A 17,829-nucleotide genomic window follows, 5' to 3' on the forward strand; every position below is an offset into this window, starting at 1 on the left:
TTCCCCTTGCTACTTTTAATATTTTTTCTTTGTATTTAATTTTTGATATTTTGATTAATATGTGTCTTGGCCTGTTTCTCCCTGGGTTTATCCTTTATGGGACTCTCTGTGCTTCCTGGACTTATTTCCTTTCCCATATTAAGGAAATTTTCAACTATAATCTTGTCAAATATTTTCTCAGTCCCTTTCTTTTTCTCTTCTTTTTCTGGGACACCCTATAATTCGACTGTTGGTGTGTTTAATGTTGTCCCAGAGGTCTCTGAGACTGTCCTCAATTCTTTTCATTCTTTTTTCTTTATTCTGTTCTGCAGTAGTAATTTCCACCATATAACCTTCCAGGTCACATATCCATTCTTCTGCCTCAGTTATTCTGCTATTGATACTTCTAGAGAATTGTTAACTTCATTTATTGTGTTGTTCATCATTGTTTGTTTGCTCTTTAGTTCTTCTAGATCCTTGCTAAATGTTTCTTGTATTTTCTCCATTCTGTTTCCGAGATTTTGGATCATCTTTACTCTCATTAGTCTGAATACTTTTTCAGGTAGACTATTTTCCTCTTCATTTGTTTGGTCTGGTGGGATTTTACCTTACTCCTTCATCTGCTGTGTGTTACTCTGTCTTCTCATTTTGCTTAACTTACTGTGTTTGGGGTCTCCTTTTCACAGGCTGCAGGTTCGCAGTTCCCGTTGTTTTTGGTATTTGCCCCCAGTGGGTAAGGTTGCTTCAGTGAGTTGTGTAGGGTTCCTGTTGGAGGGGACTGGTGTCTGGGTTCTGGTGGATGAGGCTAGATCTTGTCTTTCTGGTGGCCAGAATCGCATCCAGTGGTTTGTTTTGGGGTGTCTGTGAACTTATTATGATTTTAGGCAGCCTCTCTGCTAATGTGTGGGGTTGTGTTCTTGTCTTGCTAGTTGTTTGGCATGGAGTGTCCAGCACTGGAGCTTGCTGGTCGTTGAGTGAAACTGGGTCTTAGCGTTGAGATGGAGATCTCTGGGAGAGCTCTCACTGATTGATATTACGTGGGGCCTAGAGGTCTCTGGTGGCCCAGTGTCCTGAACTCAGCTCTCCCACCTCAGAAGCTCAGGCCTGACACCCAGCCAGAGCACCAAGACTCTCTTAGCCACACAGCTCAGAAGTAAAGGGAGGAAAAAAAGAAAGAAAAATAAAATAATACAAAATAGAATAGAATAATATATTAAAATAAAAAATGAAAAAATATTATTAAAATAAAAAAATTTAAACAGTAATTAAAAAGGAGCAACCAAACCAATAAACAAATCCACCAATGATAACAAGCGCTAAAATACTATAGTAAAATAAACATAAAATTCATAAACTAGTCTGTTGCACACAGCAAACCCCAAGTCTACAGTTGCTCCCAAAGTTCATGGCCTCAATTTTGGGATGATTCATTGTCTATTCAGGTATTCCACAGATGCAGGGTGCATCAAGGTGATTGGGGAGATTTAATCCGCTGCTCATGAGGCTGCATGGAAAAATTTCACTTTCTCTTCTTTGGTCGCACAGCTCCTGGGGTTCAGCTTTGGATTTGGCCCCACCTCTGCACGTAGGTCACCCTCTGGCACCTGCTCTTCACCCAGATAGGAGGGGGTTAAAGGAGCGGCTGTTAGGGGGCTCTGGCTGACTCAGGCCTGGAGGGAGGAAGGGGTACAGAATGCAGGGCGACCCTGCAGCTGCAGAGGCCAGAATGATGTTGCAACAGCCTGAGGCGTGCAGTGTGTCCTCCTGGGGAAGCTGTCCCTGGACCATGTGACCCTGGCAGTGGTGGGCTGCACAGGCTCCCAGGACGGGGAGGTGTGGATAGTGACCTGTGCTTGCACACAGGCTTCTTGGTGGCTGCAGCAGCAACGTTAGCATCTCATGCCCATCTCTGGGGTCCAAGCTGATAGTCATGGCTTGTGCCCATCTCTGAAGCTTGTTTAGGTGGTGCTCTGAGCCTCCTCCCCTCACACACCCCAAAACAATGGTCTGTTGCCTCTTAAGCAGGTCCAGACATTTTCCCGGACTCCTTCCCAGCTAGTTGTGGTGCATTAGCCCCTTCAGGCTGTGTTCACGCAGCCAACCCCAGTCCTCTCCCTGGGATCTGACCTCCAAAGCCCAAGCCTCAGCTCCCAGCCTCCACCCACCCCGGCGGGTGAGCAGACAAGCCTCTCGGGCTGGTGAGTGCTGGTCGGCACCGATCCTCTGTGCGGGAATCTCTCCACTTTGCCCTTTGCACCCCTGTTGCTGCGCTCTCCTCCATGGCTCTGAAGCTTCCCCCCCGCCCATCCCCCCATCTCCACCAGTGAAGGGGCTTCCTAGTGTGTGGAAACTTTTCCTCCTTCGCAGCTCCCTCCCTGTGGTGCAGGTCCTGTCTCTATTTTTTGTCTCTGTTTTTTCTTTTTTCTTTTACCCTACCCCAGTACATGGGGATTTTCTTGCCTTTTAGAAAGTCTGAGGTCTTCTGCCATAGTTCAGTAGGTGTTCTGTAGGAGTTGTTCCACATGTAGATATATTTTTGATGTATTTGTGGGGAGGAAGGTGATCTCCACGTCTTACTCCTCTGCCATCTTGAAGGTCCTTCCCAAGAGTGGATCTTAGAAGTTCTCATCATAGGAAAAAATTTTTCTAACTATGTACAGTGACAGATGTCAACTAGACTTATTGTGGTGATCATTTTGCACTATATACAAGTATCAAAACATTATGCTGTATACCTGAAACAAATTTTCTGTTATATGTCAATTATATCTCAATTTAAAAAGATTAAGGGAGTGAGATACACAGGAAGTTATAACGAAATGCTCTGGTAAGCAAGAAGGCTCAGAAAAAGACCTATGTGCATTTTTTTAAAAAGTAATTCAGTGAGGAAGGCAGAATAATTCTTTATTTTATTTATTTTTGGCTGTGTTGGGTCTTTGTTTCTGTGCGAGGGCTTTCTCTAGTTGTGGCAAGCGGGGGCCACTCTTCATCGCGGTGCGCGGGCCTCTCACTATCGCGGCCTCTCTTGTTGCGGAGCACAGGCTCCAGACGCACAGGCTCAGTAGTTGTGGCTCACGGGCCCAGTTGCTCCGTGGCATGTGGGATCTTCCCGGACCAGGGCTCGAACCCGTGTCCTCCACACCAGCAGGCAGACTCTCAACCACTGCACCACCAGGGAAGCCCTATGTGCATATTTTTAAAGCCCAAGTACCAAAGCCAATCCTACTCATTGCCCTCTCTCTGGCTACTTAATCTAATAATAACATTCCCGAAAAGTTTTGTCTTTTTATTACTTGGTCTCTCTGTAGTGGGACACTTTCCTGTTGGACCCAATTCACTTATCTTCATCTTTGAGATGATGTTAAGATAATGTTAAGAATTGTTAAGTCACATATCCTTGCAATACGAAAGACAACACAGAAAATAAATTCTGGCTAATGAATATACTCTTCTCCATTCCTGTGAAAAGGGGAGGTGCTCATATGTAATAAATGGGTGTGGAAAGGTCTCCAGAATTTGAAGTGAGATGAGTCAGACTATTTTCTTTCATCATTGCAGCAAACAAAATGGAAGGTTCTCAGATCATCATTTTCCATTAGGACATCATCAACATTTCATCAAAAAGTAGACACCTTTTACAAGCACTGGCAAGAAAACTAAGCCACCTAATACTTTTTCCCCATGCCACCAACCCAACAAAAAATGAGGTGATGGGGCTTTTCTTAGATATTTCAAGGGATTATTGAGCCAGATACCCTGAATATCCCATCTCAAAGTGTTTCAGGACCTCCTACACCTATAGGTACAGATTCTTCTAGTCCTGCTATGGAAAAGTAGACAATAAATCTATGCCTTTAACAGGCCATAGAAAAAGGCTATTGGAAAGAAAATTCGTTTATTTGCAGATGCTGCAAAGCTGGGCAGTAGAACTCATCCAGAAGCTTCATTCAGTACTCTAAATAGGGACTTCCCTGGTGGCACAGTGGTTAAGAATCCCCTTAAGCAATGCAGGGGACACGGGTTTGAGCCCTGGTCCAGGAAGATTCTGCATGCCGCAGAGCAACTAAGCCCGTGTGCCACAACTACTGAGCCTGTGCTCTAGAGCCCACGAGCCACAACTACTGAGCCCACGTGCCTAGAGCTGGTGCTCCACAACAAGAGAAGCCACCGCAGTGAGAAGCCTGTGCACCGCAACAAAGAGTAGCCACTGCTCACCACAACTAGAGAAAGCCCACGAGCAGCAACGAAGACCCAATGCAGCCAAAAATAAATAAATTTATTTGAAAATAATACTCTAAATATCCTCAACATACTCAAGAACTGGGCCGAGACCAATAGTGTGAAATTTAACTGGCACAAAGATTAATTCCTAGGGGTGGGGATTAAGAGGTACAAACTACTATGTATAAGATAAATAAGCTATAAGAATATATTGTACAGTACAGGGAATGTAGCCAATATTTTACAATAACTCTAAATGGAGTATAATCTATAAGAATTTTGAATTACTATGTTGTACACCTGAAACTTATATAATATTGTAAATTAACTACACTTAAGTTTTTTTTTAAAGATTAATTTTTGCATCTAGGTTAAATATCATGAGTGCATATGAAAAACGTAGAGGTGAAGATCTGGGTTTTTTAGCTGACCACAAGTTTAAGATGAGCCAGCATAGCTAATAACAACCTCTAATGCCACTTTAGGCATACTAAAGAAGTGTTTTCACTGAGAGACCAAAGTATCTCCCTATACCCTTTACAGATCAGCCCCATTCTGAAGGGCTTTATTCCAGTTTAAGTGTAACAACTCTACTGTGTGCAAGCACAGGGCAGCCATGATCAGATTTACATACAAATTTACAGTATGCAAGTCTTTGACACACACTCTGATGCTGATTTTGATCCCCATAATCATCCTATGAGATAAATGTTATTATACCAGTCAATACATTGCAGTGATGAAATTGAGTGACATTAAGTGCCTTGATCAAAGTAGCATGGTTAATAAGTGGCAGAGCCAGGTCATTGACTCCTAGACCTTCATTCTTTCATCTGTATCATCCTGTAACAACTGGGATATTTGACCAGGGGAGACAAGATTTGGTGGTTCATGTTTATACTCTTCAAACATTGGAAGGACCATCATATGAGAAAGCTATTAGACTTACTATTTGTTTTAATTTTATTGAAGTATAGTTGATTTACAATATTGTGTTAGTTTTAGGTGTACAGCAAAGTAATTTAGTTATATATACATACATATATTCTTTTTTAGATTATTTTCCATTATAGCTTATTATAAGATATTGAGTATAGTATCATGTGTTATATAGTAGGTCCTTGTGGGTTATCTTTTTTTAAAATTTTTATTGAAGTATAGTTGATTTACAGTGTTGTGTTAGTTTCAGATATACAGCAAAGTGAATCAGTTTTATATATATGATCCACTCTTTTTCTTTTTTAGAATGTTTTCCCATATAGGCCACTACAGAGCACTGAGTAGAATTCCCTGTGTTATACAGCAGGTTCTTACTAGTTAGCTATTTTATATATAGTAGTGTGTCTATGTTAATCCCAAACTCCTCTCTACCCCCTTTCTCCTTTGGTAACCGTAAGTTTGTTTTCGATGTCTGTGAGTCTGTTTCTGTTTTGTAAATAAGTTCATTTGTATAATTTTTTCTAGATTCCACATTTAAGAGGTATATTATATTCGTCTTTCTCTGTCTGACTTACTTCACTTAGTGTGATAATCACTAGGTCCATTCATATAGACTTACTCTTAAATGAGACAGCGGATAGATGTTAAGAGAACCAGGTATCAGCAAAGGCTGGGTGACTGTTACTAAAGGAGTAGAAAGCTGAAGAATGAGAATGTAAGACAGAGCTGATATAACTAAAAGGAGTCAGTAGACTAAACTGAAGTTCCTAATAAATCTTAGATTTTTTTTAAGCTTCAGAGAAAATTCCTGAACAAGAGTATATAAATTTTTCCTTTACTCTCATTTTTTAAAATAAACCTCTATTTTTATTATGAAAGCAGAGGAAAAAAGAGAGGGAGGATGCATTAACAATGACACTGGAAAAGGAACCACTGATAGTGCCATCTGCTTAAAACTGTAGTATCGTATCTACAAAGTCTTTTATGGAACATGCCAATTATTCCCACTCTGTGTGAATTAAAAACAGGGAGTAAAGGATGAGAGGCTAATCTTTCCCAAGATAATGTTTGGATCTAATGGTGCTATATCCTTCCACACTCTTCAAATTCATTCTAATCCTTCAAAATATCATATAAAATCCCAAGTCGGTGTTTGCTCTCTCTACCTAACCCCAGTAATGGAGGATGTCAAGAAGTGAGAGAGTGGCATTGACATATATACACTACCAAATGTAAAATAGATATCTAGTGGGAAACAGCCACACAGCACAGGGAGATCAGCTCAGTGCTTTGTGACCACCTAGAGGGGTGGGATAGGGAGGGGGTGGGAGGGAGGCTCAAGAGGGAGAGGATATGGGGATATATGTATACGTATAGCTGATCCACTTTGTTATACAGCAGAAACTAACACAACAATGTAAAGCAATTATACTCCAATAAAGATGTTAAAAAAAAAAAGAAAAGAAAAGAAAGTAGAAAAATATACCGAACTAGCAGTCAGAAACTTTGCTTCTAATTCCAGGTCTGCTGGGTACTGCCTGACTGGCCTTGGGCCAGTGGGGCTATTGAAGCCTGTGGCACCTCATATAGAATTTATGAGCATATATCGTGTAATATGGTTTAAGAGTACATGCTTTACTTAGCATCAGACAGACCTGATTTTCAGCAATTCCCTGCCACTTAGAAGTGTCTCACCTTGAGCATTTTACTACGTTCCTCTAACTTCAGTCCCTTCATGTGCTAAAGTTACAAGTATGAAAATGCATGTGATATAGTTATATAAATTACCAATGAAGGGGGTCACTGGTCATAATCTCTATATTTTGGGGAAAGCAGATTTCAAAAGCTTCAAACAAAGTTAGATGGAATGCAATAAAGTGCAATTGGAAGAGAGAGAGTGAGTGGATCAAGAAAGATGGAAGCTAACAAAAAGACATTCCTGACACTGCAGTAGCATATCACTCAGTTGAGTAAGGAAAGGAGGGCATATAGAAGGATATATGTGGCTCACAAATAGCCTTTCTAATATTTATACGCTGTAGGCTCAGACGTAACAGCGTATAAATAAAAGATGAGAGACGGGGCACATAACCAAGACAATTTTACTTTTTTTTTTTTTTTTTTTAGCTGCACCGTGCAGCTTGCAGGATCTTAGTTCCCCAACCAGGGATCAAACCCAGGCCCACAGCAGTGAAAGCGCCGAATCCTAACCAGTGGAATTCCCTTTTTTGTACACATTTTTTTCCCAAGATAATTTTAAAACAGTGGCACAGACCTCCCAGAATAGAGTCGTGAGAGCCCAGAATGAACTAAAGTGTGTGACAAAAAATTCCGAAGCCAGAAAAATGACTACTTTGTGTTTTTGGTTTTTGTTTGTTTAAAGAAGACTAAGAAGGAAAGAATAAGAGCCTGATTTCTTGGGGATAATAGTGTCATGATAACTGTTATGGCAGAGAAACCTGAGTTTCTCACGATCTGTTTTGCTTTCCTCCAATTTCTCTCAATAATATTTATTGAACACTTGCTACGTGTCAGGTCTCGTGTACCAAATGTTGAGCCTTTCATAATAAGGAGATATAACCTCTTCTATCAAGATGTTGACAGTCCAATAAGAAGATAGGCATGCAAATAAATAAATGTAAAATATAAAATATACTAATTTATATTAATAGAGGTTAGTTCAAAACCCAGGGTAAATATAACAACAACAACAAAAAAATTCAAGTACACAGAAGGCTTTGATATACACATGGAAGAGGAACTATGCTAGACACTAGGAAAACAAAGAAAAGCATATTCCCATTCTCAAGGAGGTTACAGTAGATAAGGGAAAATACATGTTTATACAAATATTATAATAGTATATATATACTGTATATAATATACAGTGTGTCTATATATGCTATATATACTTTAATAACTATATATACATATATATATACACACTATAATAACAAATATATATCCAGTATCATATTGCTTAGGTGATTACGAGAAGGCAAAGAGGCCCCAGTGAGGAAAATACTTGAACTAGTTTTGAAGGCTGGTTTTTTGGCCTTCATAAATGATTTCTGTGTTTTTTTAAACATCCTTATTGGAGTATAATTAGTTTACACTGGTGTGTTAGTTTCTGCTTTATAACAAAGAGAATCAGCTATACATATACATATATTCCAATAGCTCCTCCCTCTTGCGTCTCCCTGCCATCCTCCCTATCCCACCCCACCAGATGGTCACAAAGCACCGAGCTGATCTCCCTGGGTTATGAGGCTACTTCCCACTGCCTATCTATTTTACATTTGGTAGTATTTATTAGTCCATGCCACTCTCTCAGTTTGTCCCAGCTTACCCTTCCCCCTCCCCGTGTCCTCAAGTCCATTCTCTACGTCTGTGTCTTTATTTTTGTCCTGCCCCTAGGTTCTTGAGAACCGTTTTTTTTTTTTTAGATTCCATATATATGTGTTAGCATATGGTATTTTTCTCTTTCTGACTTACTTCACTCTGTATGACAGACTCTAGGTCCATCCACCTCACTACAAATAACTCAATTTTGTTTCTTTTTATGGCTGAGTAATATTCCATTGTATATATGGGCCACATCTTCTTTATCCATTCATCCGATGATGGACACTTAGGTTGTTTCCATCTCTGGGCTATTGTAAATAGAACTGCAATGAACATTTTGGTACATGGCTCTTTTTGAATTATGGTTTTCTCAGGGTATATGCCCAGTAGTGGGATTGCTGGGTCATATGGTAGTTCTATTTTTAGTTTTTTAAGGAACCTCCATACTGTTCTCCATAGTGGCTGTATCAATTTACATTCCCAGCAGCAGTGCAAGAGGGTTCCCTTTTCTCCACACCCTCTCCAGAATTTATTGATTGTAGATTTTTTGATGATGGCCATTCTGACTGGTGTGAGGTGATACCTCATTGTAGTTTTGATTTGTATTTCTCTAATGATTAGTGATGTTGAGCATTCTTTCATGTGTTTGTTGGCTACCTGTATATCTTCTTTAGAGAAATGTCTATTTAGTTCTTCTGCCCATTTTTGAATTGGGTTGTTTGTTTTTATGATATTGAGCTGCATGAGCTGCTTGTAAATTTTAGAGATTAATCCTTTATCAGTTGCTTCATTTGCAAATATTTTCTACCATTCTGTGGGTTGTCTTTTCATCTTGTTTATGGTTTCCTTTGCTGTGCAAAAGCTTTTAAGCTTCGTTAGGTCCCATTTGTTTATTTTTGTTTTTATTTCCATTTCTCTAGGAGGTGGGTCAAAAAGGATCCTGCTGTGATTTACGTCATAGAGTGTTATGCCTCTGTTTTCCTCAAAGAGTTTTATAGTGTCTGGCCTTACATTTAGGTCTTTAATCCATTTTGAGTTTATTTGCGTATATGTGTTAGGGAGTGTTCTAATTTCATTCTTTTACATGTAGCTGTCCAGTTTTCCCAGCATCGTTTATTGAAGAGGCTGTCTTTTCTTTCTTGTGTATTCTTGCCTCCTTTATCAAAAATAAGGTGACCTTGTGTGCATGGGTTTATCTCTGGGCTTTCTATCCTGTTCCATTGATCTATATTTCTGTTTTTGTGCCAGTACCATACTGTCTTGATTACTGTAGCTTTGTAGTATAGTCTGAAGTCAGGGGGTCTGATTCCTCCAGCTCCATTTTTCTTTCTCAAGATTGCTTTGGTTATTCGGGGTCTTTTGTGTTTCCATACAAAGTGTGAAAGTTTTTGTTCTAGTTCTGTGAAAAATGCCATTGGTAGTTTGATAGGGATTGCACTGAATCTGTAGATTGCTTTGGGTAGTATAGTCATTTTCACAGTGTTGATTCTTCCAATCCAAGAACATGGTATATCTCTCCATTTGTTTGTATCATCTTTAATTTCTTTCACCAGTGTCTTATTGTTTGCTTCATACAGGTCTTTTGTGTCCTTAGGTAGGTTTATTCCTAGGTATTTTATTCTTTTTGTTGCAGTGGTAAATGGGAGTGTTTCCTTAATTTCTCTTTCATATTTTTCATCATTAGTGTATAGGAATGCAAGAAATTTCTGTGCATTAATTTTGTATCCTGCTACTTTACCAAATTCATTGATTAGCTCTAGTAGTTTTCTGGTAGCATCTTTAGGATTCTCTGTGTATAGTATCATGTCATCTGCAAACAATGATGGTTTTACGTCTTCTTTTCCGATTTGGATTCCTTTTATTTCTTTTTCTTCTCTGATTGCACTGGCTAAAACTTCCAAAACTATGTTTAATAATAGTGGTGAGTGTGGACAACCTTGTCTTGTTCCTGATCTTAGTGAAAATGGTTTCAGTTTTTCACCATTGAGAATGATGTTGGCTGTGGGTTTGTCATATATGGCCTTTGTTATGTTGAGGTAAGTTCCCTCTATGCCTACTTTCTGGAGGGTTTTTATCATAAATGGGTGTTGAATTTTGTCGAAAGCTTTTTCTGCACCTATTGAGATGATCATATGGTTTTTATCCTTCAATTTGTTAATATGGTATCTCACAACAATTGATTGGCGTATATCGAAGAATCCTTGCATTCCTTGGATAAACCCCACTTGATCATGGTGTATGATCCTTTTAATGTGCTGTTGGATTCTGTTTGCTAGTCTTTTGTTGAGGATTTTTGCTTCTGTGTTCATCAGTGATATTGGCCTGTAGTTTTCTTTTTTGTGACACCTTTGTCTCGTTTTGGTATCAGGGTGATGGTGGCCTTGAAGAATGAGTTTGGGAGTGTTCCTGCCTGTGCTATATTCTGGAAGAGTTTAACACTATAGGTGTTAAACCATCTGGTCCTGGGCTTTTTTTGTTGGAAGATTTTTAATCACAGTTTCAAATTCGGTGCTTGTGATTGATCTGTTTATATTTTCTATTTCTTCCTGGTTTAGTCTCGGGAGGTTGTGCTTTTCTAAGAATTTGTCCGTTTCTTCCAGGTTGTCTTATTTTATTGGCATAGAGTTGCTTGTAGTAATCTCTCATGATCCTTTGTATTTCTGGAGTGTCAGTTGTTACTTTTCCTTTTTCATTTCTAATTCTGTTGATTTGTGTCTTCTCCCTTTTTTTCTTGATGAGTCTGGTTAATGGTTTATCAATTTTGTTTATCTTGTCAAGGAACCAGCTTTTAGTTTTATTGATCTTTGCTATGCCTGCAGGTGACCCCGCGGTAAAGGAATAAATAAATGCTTGCTGGTGTCCGGGAGTAGTCTGCTGGTTTTTGGATAGTTGTTACCACTGGTCCTCTACAGTTTGGGAAATTCTGACCTGTATTCAAGCTCATTGACTCTTTCCTCAGCTGTGACCAGCCTACGGTTGAGCTCATCCAAGGTGTTTACAACTGCCCATTTCCCTCTAAGCACTGCTTTCACTGTACCCAGTAAATTCTGCCGTGTTGCTCACAGGGTCTTGGTGCTCTGGCCAGGTGTCAGGCTTGTTAAATGATTTTGAAGAAATACTTTTGTAAAATTTTTATTGAAATTTAGTTGATTTTGGTGAACTATATGGTGACTATATGCAGATGACATGATACTGTATACAGAAAACCCTAAAGACTCCTCACAAAAACTACTAGTATTGATAAATGAATTCAGCAAGGTAGCAGGATACAAGATTAACATACAGAAATCTGTTACATTTCTTTACGCTAGCAATAAAAATATCAGAAAGGGAAAGTAAAAAAACAATTTCTTTTAAAATCACATTAAACAATATCTAGGAATAATCCTGACCAAGGAGGTGAAAGAATTATATGCTGGGAACTATAAAACATCAAAAAAGGAAACTGAAGATGATTCAAAGAAATGTAAAGATAGCCCATGCTCTTGGATTGGAAGAATTAATATTGTTAAAATGGCCATACTACCCAAAGCAATCTACAGATTTAATGCAATCTCTGTCAAATTACCCATGACATTTTTCAGAGAACTAGAAGAAATAGTCCTAAAATTTATACAGAACCATAAAATTTATGGAATTAATAAATTTTAGGGAACTATAAAAGAATTGCCAAAGTAATCCTGAGGAAAAAGAACAAAGCTGGAAGCATAACCCTCCCAGACTTCAGACAATACTACAAACCTACAGTAGTCAAAACAGTGTGGTATTGGCACAAAAACAGACATGGATCAATGGAACAGAATAGACAGGCTAGGAATAAATCCACACATCTACAGTCAATTAATCTTCATTAAAGAAGGCAAGAATATACAATGGAGAAAAGACAATCTCTTCAATTGGTATTGGGAAAACTGGACAGCCACATGTAAATCAATGAAATTACAACACTCCCTCACACCATACACAAAAATAAACTCAAACTGGCTTAAAGACGTAAATAAAGGACACAACACCATAAAACCCCTAGAAGAGAACATAGGCAAAACATTCTCTGACATAAATCATACCAATGTTTTCTTAGGGCAGTCTCCCAAGGCAATAGAAATAAAAGCAAAAATAAACAAATGGGACCTAATCAAACTTATAAGCTCTTTCACAGCAAAGGAAACCATAAACAAAATGAAAAGACAACCTACGGACTGGGAGAAAATATTTGCAAATTATGTGACCAACAAGGGCTTAATTTCAAAAATACACAAACAGCTTATACAACTTAATAACAAACAAACCCAAACAACCCAATCAAAAAACGGGCAGAAGACTTAAATAGACATTTCTTCAAAAAGACATAGAGATGGCCAACCGGCACATGAAAAGATGCTTAACATTACTAATTATTAGAGAAATGCAAATCAAAACTACAATGAGGTACAACCTCACACGGGTCAGAATGGCATCATTCTTCCAAACCAAGAGCATGGGCTATCTTTACATTTCTTTGAATCATCTTCAGTTTCCTTTTTTGATGTTTTATAGTTCCCAGCATATAATTCTTTCACCTCCTTGGTCAGGATTATTCCTAGATATTTTTTAATGTGATTTTACAAGAAATTGTTTTTTTACTTTCCCTTTCTGATATTTTTCTTGTGTAAAGAAATGCAACAGATTTCTGTATGTTAATCTTGTATCCTGCTACCTTGCTGAATTCGTTTATCAGTACTAGTAGTTTTTGTGAGGAGTCTTTAGGGTTTTCTGTATACAGTATCATGTCATCTGCATATAATCACCATTTTACCTCTTCCCTTCCAATTTGGATGACTTTTATTTCTTTTTCTTGCCTGACTGCTAGCTAGGATTACCAATGCTATGCTGAATAGAAGTGGTGCGAATGGACATCCTTGTCTGATTCCAGGTTTTAGTAGGAAGGCTTGACGAAATATTTTGTTATGTTATTTAAACTACCAAAATTTCAAAGTGCATCTGATTATTTTAGTGAAAATAATTCTATCCATTTGTTGCTAAAACGGAGTATGTAAAATACTGAGATGGTTGTTTCAGTCATAACTAAAATCATTGTTGTTATAACCATGTCTTCTTCAAGATCCATGTTTTCTTACTATTGCTCTTCTGTCTGAGCTCCTCTCCTCTCTGCTGCTTCTGCCACTATAGATCAAGCCTCACTGGGGCTATCTCATTAGCCTTTTAGGTGGTCTTGCTCTGCCCCTCCCACCCACCTTTCACCATGCTACCTGAACTACCTTAGCTACCTTCTCTGAAAAAGGTCCCATCAAGCCATAAATTTCTAAAATAAAAAAACAAAAAGCCCCTAAATAGTAAAGCAGAGATTCCTTGAAATAGCACTACAACTGCTTGGGATTTGGTTTCCTTTTTGTTCAGTGTCAGCTCCCGTCTCTTATCTCCACCTATCACCTTCACCAAGCAGGGGACCACACACACTGTCTTCCACACCCTGTGCCTTTGCTCACACTTCACCCTCTGCCTGTAGGCCTGCCTCCTACTCTTTCATCACACATGAATTAAAATTCTTCCCCCTTCTCTCATTTGGCTAGAATGTGTTATCCTTTATTATAGCCCTACGCTTATCATAGCACTTGCTTCATTTGTTATTGTATTGGATGATCTAATTGAAAAAAGAACTGGGCTGGGATTCGGACAATCCAGATTTGAATTCCTGAATTACTTCTTAACCTCACTGTGTCTCAGCTTCCCCATCTGTAAATGACAGAATGGGGATTGATTATCTTTGTATAAGGTACCTTTTAGCTCTATAATTCTGTGAATCCATCTATCTCTCTTACTAGATATTGCTTCTTAAATCACAATGTCTTACAAAGTTTCACATTGTCTATAGCACCTAACTGCACTTTGTACCTAGAAAAACCTTGACATATATTTGTGGAATAAATGAATGAATTAGTGAATGAATAATTAGATCTTTATATACGATAAAATCACTATTATGTTTGCAATTTAAATAAAATGTATTTAAATAAAGTGTATTCTCCATTTAACTATGTTTCTAGAGAAGATCTAAGACAAGGCAGCTAGTAAGAATAAGCCACAGAGATTAAAGCTTTTCAATATTCATCATTCCAAGCAGCATTCACATATCAATATGCAAATATATAAAGTCTGAAGAAGCTGAATATGTACTTAGTTGCTAGAAGGAACTCACTGAAACTAAAAAAGATGTTTAAGATAGAGAAAGGCTGCCTAACAAAACTAATTATAAACTGATAATAACACAAAAATAATTGGCATCTATTTAACTTTCTATTGCCAGACACTGAGGTGAGTTTTTTGTGTGTGCGTTCTTTTATTTTAATCCTTAAATTATACTATGCAGTAGAAATAATTATTATTTCTTTACAGATGAGAACACCTGGACCCAGAGAAGTTACGCAAAGTGCTCAAGCTCACACAAAGTGTAAGTAGCAGAGTGAGGATTTAAATTCAGGTCTATCTAAATCTAAACCCATCTCTGAACCACAGTACTCATTTGCCTCTCCTGTGATGATACAGCCTAGAAAATAACAGATGTTTTTTAAAACATCTTGAAAAGACAGTTGATGGACCTTACTTTGTTGAAAGGCAACAGATCCACTTACACTAACTCAAGGAGGAAAAATGGTTTGTTAAAATGATTTACAAGGCCTAGAACAGGAACTGAAATTAGATCAGAAACTGAAGCATCTCTGGGCATTGACTGTTTTCAACTTTTTCTTTCCAACAAGTTTCATGGTCTCTCTCTCTCTCCCTTCCTCCCTCCCTCCCTCCCTCCTGTTCATGGCAGCACCTGCTTTTCCTTTTACATTAGCTCTATTCTTCCTGTCAACAGTTCCATGGCATCATTTAACTTCTCCACTGCTAAATGGTGCTTTTTCCTTGTATGTTCTAGATCAAGTTCCTACGAAACGGCATTGGATTTGCCCAGCTCATTTTATTGCACAAGGCTTGCTTCTGCTGGGAAGAGGGTACCCTGACTGACCAACATTAACATGTAGTCTGCTTACCAGATAGATGCCTCTTTCTTTCCCTTTGCCCTGAGATTACCCACCCTCTACCATTCCACAACTCTTTTTTCTTCACAAACAAGTTTCTACAAAAAGTAGTATAACATATTGTTTCAGGTTCCATTAACTCCTCATCTGGCGCTATTCTTCCCATTTGTTCTTCAGTCCTTGAAATCTGGATTCTTCTCCCATTATACCATTGAAAATGACCTTGCTGATGACACCAGCAACTACTTACCAGTGGAATCTAATGAGCAATTATCAATCCTCGTAGTATTTGACTTCTTGCAGCCTCTAACATCACTGACCACACCCTCATTCTCAGTCTTTTAGGCCTGCTTCTCTTCCAGTTGACCTCCTTTGTCTCTGGCTGTTACCCTATAGGATTCCTTTGCTATGCCTGTCTTCAACTGTTGGTGTTCCCCAGGTCTCAGTCGTTTGCTCCCTCTCTAAATCCTCTCTATAGTTATTTTATCCACATCATTGACTTTACTCTAAAGGCTGTTGACTTTCAAATATTAATCCCATCTCATGTGACTCTTCCTGAGTTCCAGCTATATACTAGTAATGCCCACTGGGATATTCTACAGACATCTCAAATCATACATTTATAAAACTGAACTCATTATCTCATCCATCCCAAACTTTCTCTAGTTCCTCCTTCCATATCCCCTACCATGAAAACATCACCATCTTCCTCACTTTGTCGAGCAAGGTCCTTCCTTCTTCTTTATCCCTCACCTTAAATTGATCACTTTACTAGTTCAGACTCTGATTTCAATTAGGAGAAGAAAACTTAAGGTAGCTGAGTGGGGTAAAGTAAAAGGGAATTTGTCATAGAGCTGCAGTGATTCTTACAGAATCCAAGGGTAAGAACATAGCTGGGCCTTATGGGTCAAGAGCAGTTCAGTGGAGTTTCTTTCCATTTTTCATTTCTGCTTCTCTCTGCATACCCCTTTCATTCTTCTGTCTCAGCCAGATTGGGTCTCTCTGCTTCTCAGTCCACTCTATAGGAGGAAGATGGGCTATCACATAGCTGTCAAATTTTTATCTTCTCCAGTCAAGAGATCATGCCAGGGCAGTTAATTCCAGACAAGTCAACACTGGCTAAGAGAATGGGCTCACATGGTGAAAATGAGGCTGCTGAAACCCACCCCTGTGGTTAAGGAAGTCTGATAAGGAAACCATTATGACTTTGGCAGAAACCCCGGTGGTACCTACCACAATCACTAGTCTGGTGAGTCTATGTCATAAATTTTTCTCTCAGTCTCATCACCAATGCCATGGTTCTCCTTCATCTCTTCCATGGACTAATTTACTCACATTAATTATCATATATACAGTCCTCTGATCATTTGTTTACATACATGTTTCTCAGCTAAATTCTAAACTGCTTGAGGACAGGCATTATATCGTTTCATTTAGTTTCCCCTCTGGTATAATTTCTGAGATATACTTGGCCTCAGGAAATATTTGTTCAATAAGTAAAAGAGGCATTTTGTATCTTAGGCCATTATTCATTTGAATCCCCTACCTAACCACCCTGACTTGGATTCCATGCCTGCCAATAACCTTCTGGTTATAATTTGAATTACCATACAATGCTTCCTTCAGGAAGAGAACGTACTGACCAATAAGCTTCTACCTTAGTTTAAATCTTACTCTCTTATGAGTTTGGTTATGCAGTCCCTGAGAGATGTATAAACTCTAAGACTTTGTAAAAATTCAGTTTCTAGACCTAAAAACCTGGATCCCGGACTTCAGACATGGTAACTTCACCCCTCTGAAATAACCACTCTGAAAAGCCTTGTTGAGGAAGCAACTCACCGCTTAAGGTGGCATCTGTCAACGTCTGTGCCCAGAAACCACAGTTCATGTTTCCAAAAATATTTGTGTGAAGTAGTTAATAACAAATCAAGGTTCTAGAGATTTATAATGCCTTTGCAGAGGAAAAATGTGTGGATTCTAAAATCTCACATATTACTGAACTCTTTATTGCTCAATAGAAATATGTGAGAAAAAATTCCCATAGAGCTATGGCTTCAAGTTCATGAGAGATCAGTTTTCCTGAACGTGTTTGCCACAAAGGATGATACGTAACATAAAAAACATGCTTCTAAGAGCCATTTTTTGAGAAGATACACATGGCTGTTTCTAATAAATATATTTAATAAAGGCCAAAGGCACAAGCTTACCTTAAAATTTGGTGAAAGCATTACTATAGTAAAGCAAGCTAATGTGCTCTAGAATACTGCTTCCTAGGAAAACAGGGATAATGAAATGACTTTCATGATGATGATGGTGGTGTGTG

The sequence above is a fragment of the Phocoena sinus genome, chromosome 1 (assembly GCF_008692025.1).
Source record: "Phocoena sinus isolate mPhoSin1 chromosome 1, mPhoSin1.pri, whole genome shotgun sequence".
In the NCBI taxonomy this organism is placed as follows: Eukaryota; Metazoa; Chordata; class Mammalia; order Artiodactyla; family Phocoenidae; genus Phocoena; species Phocoena sinus.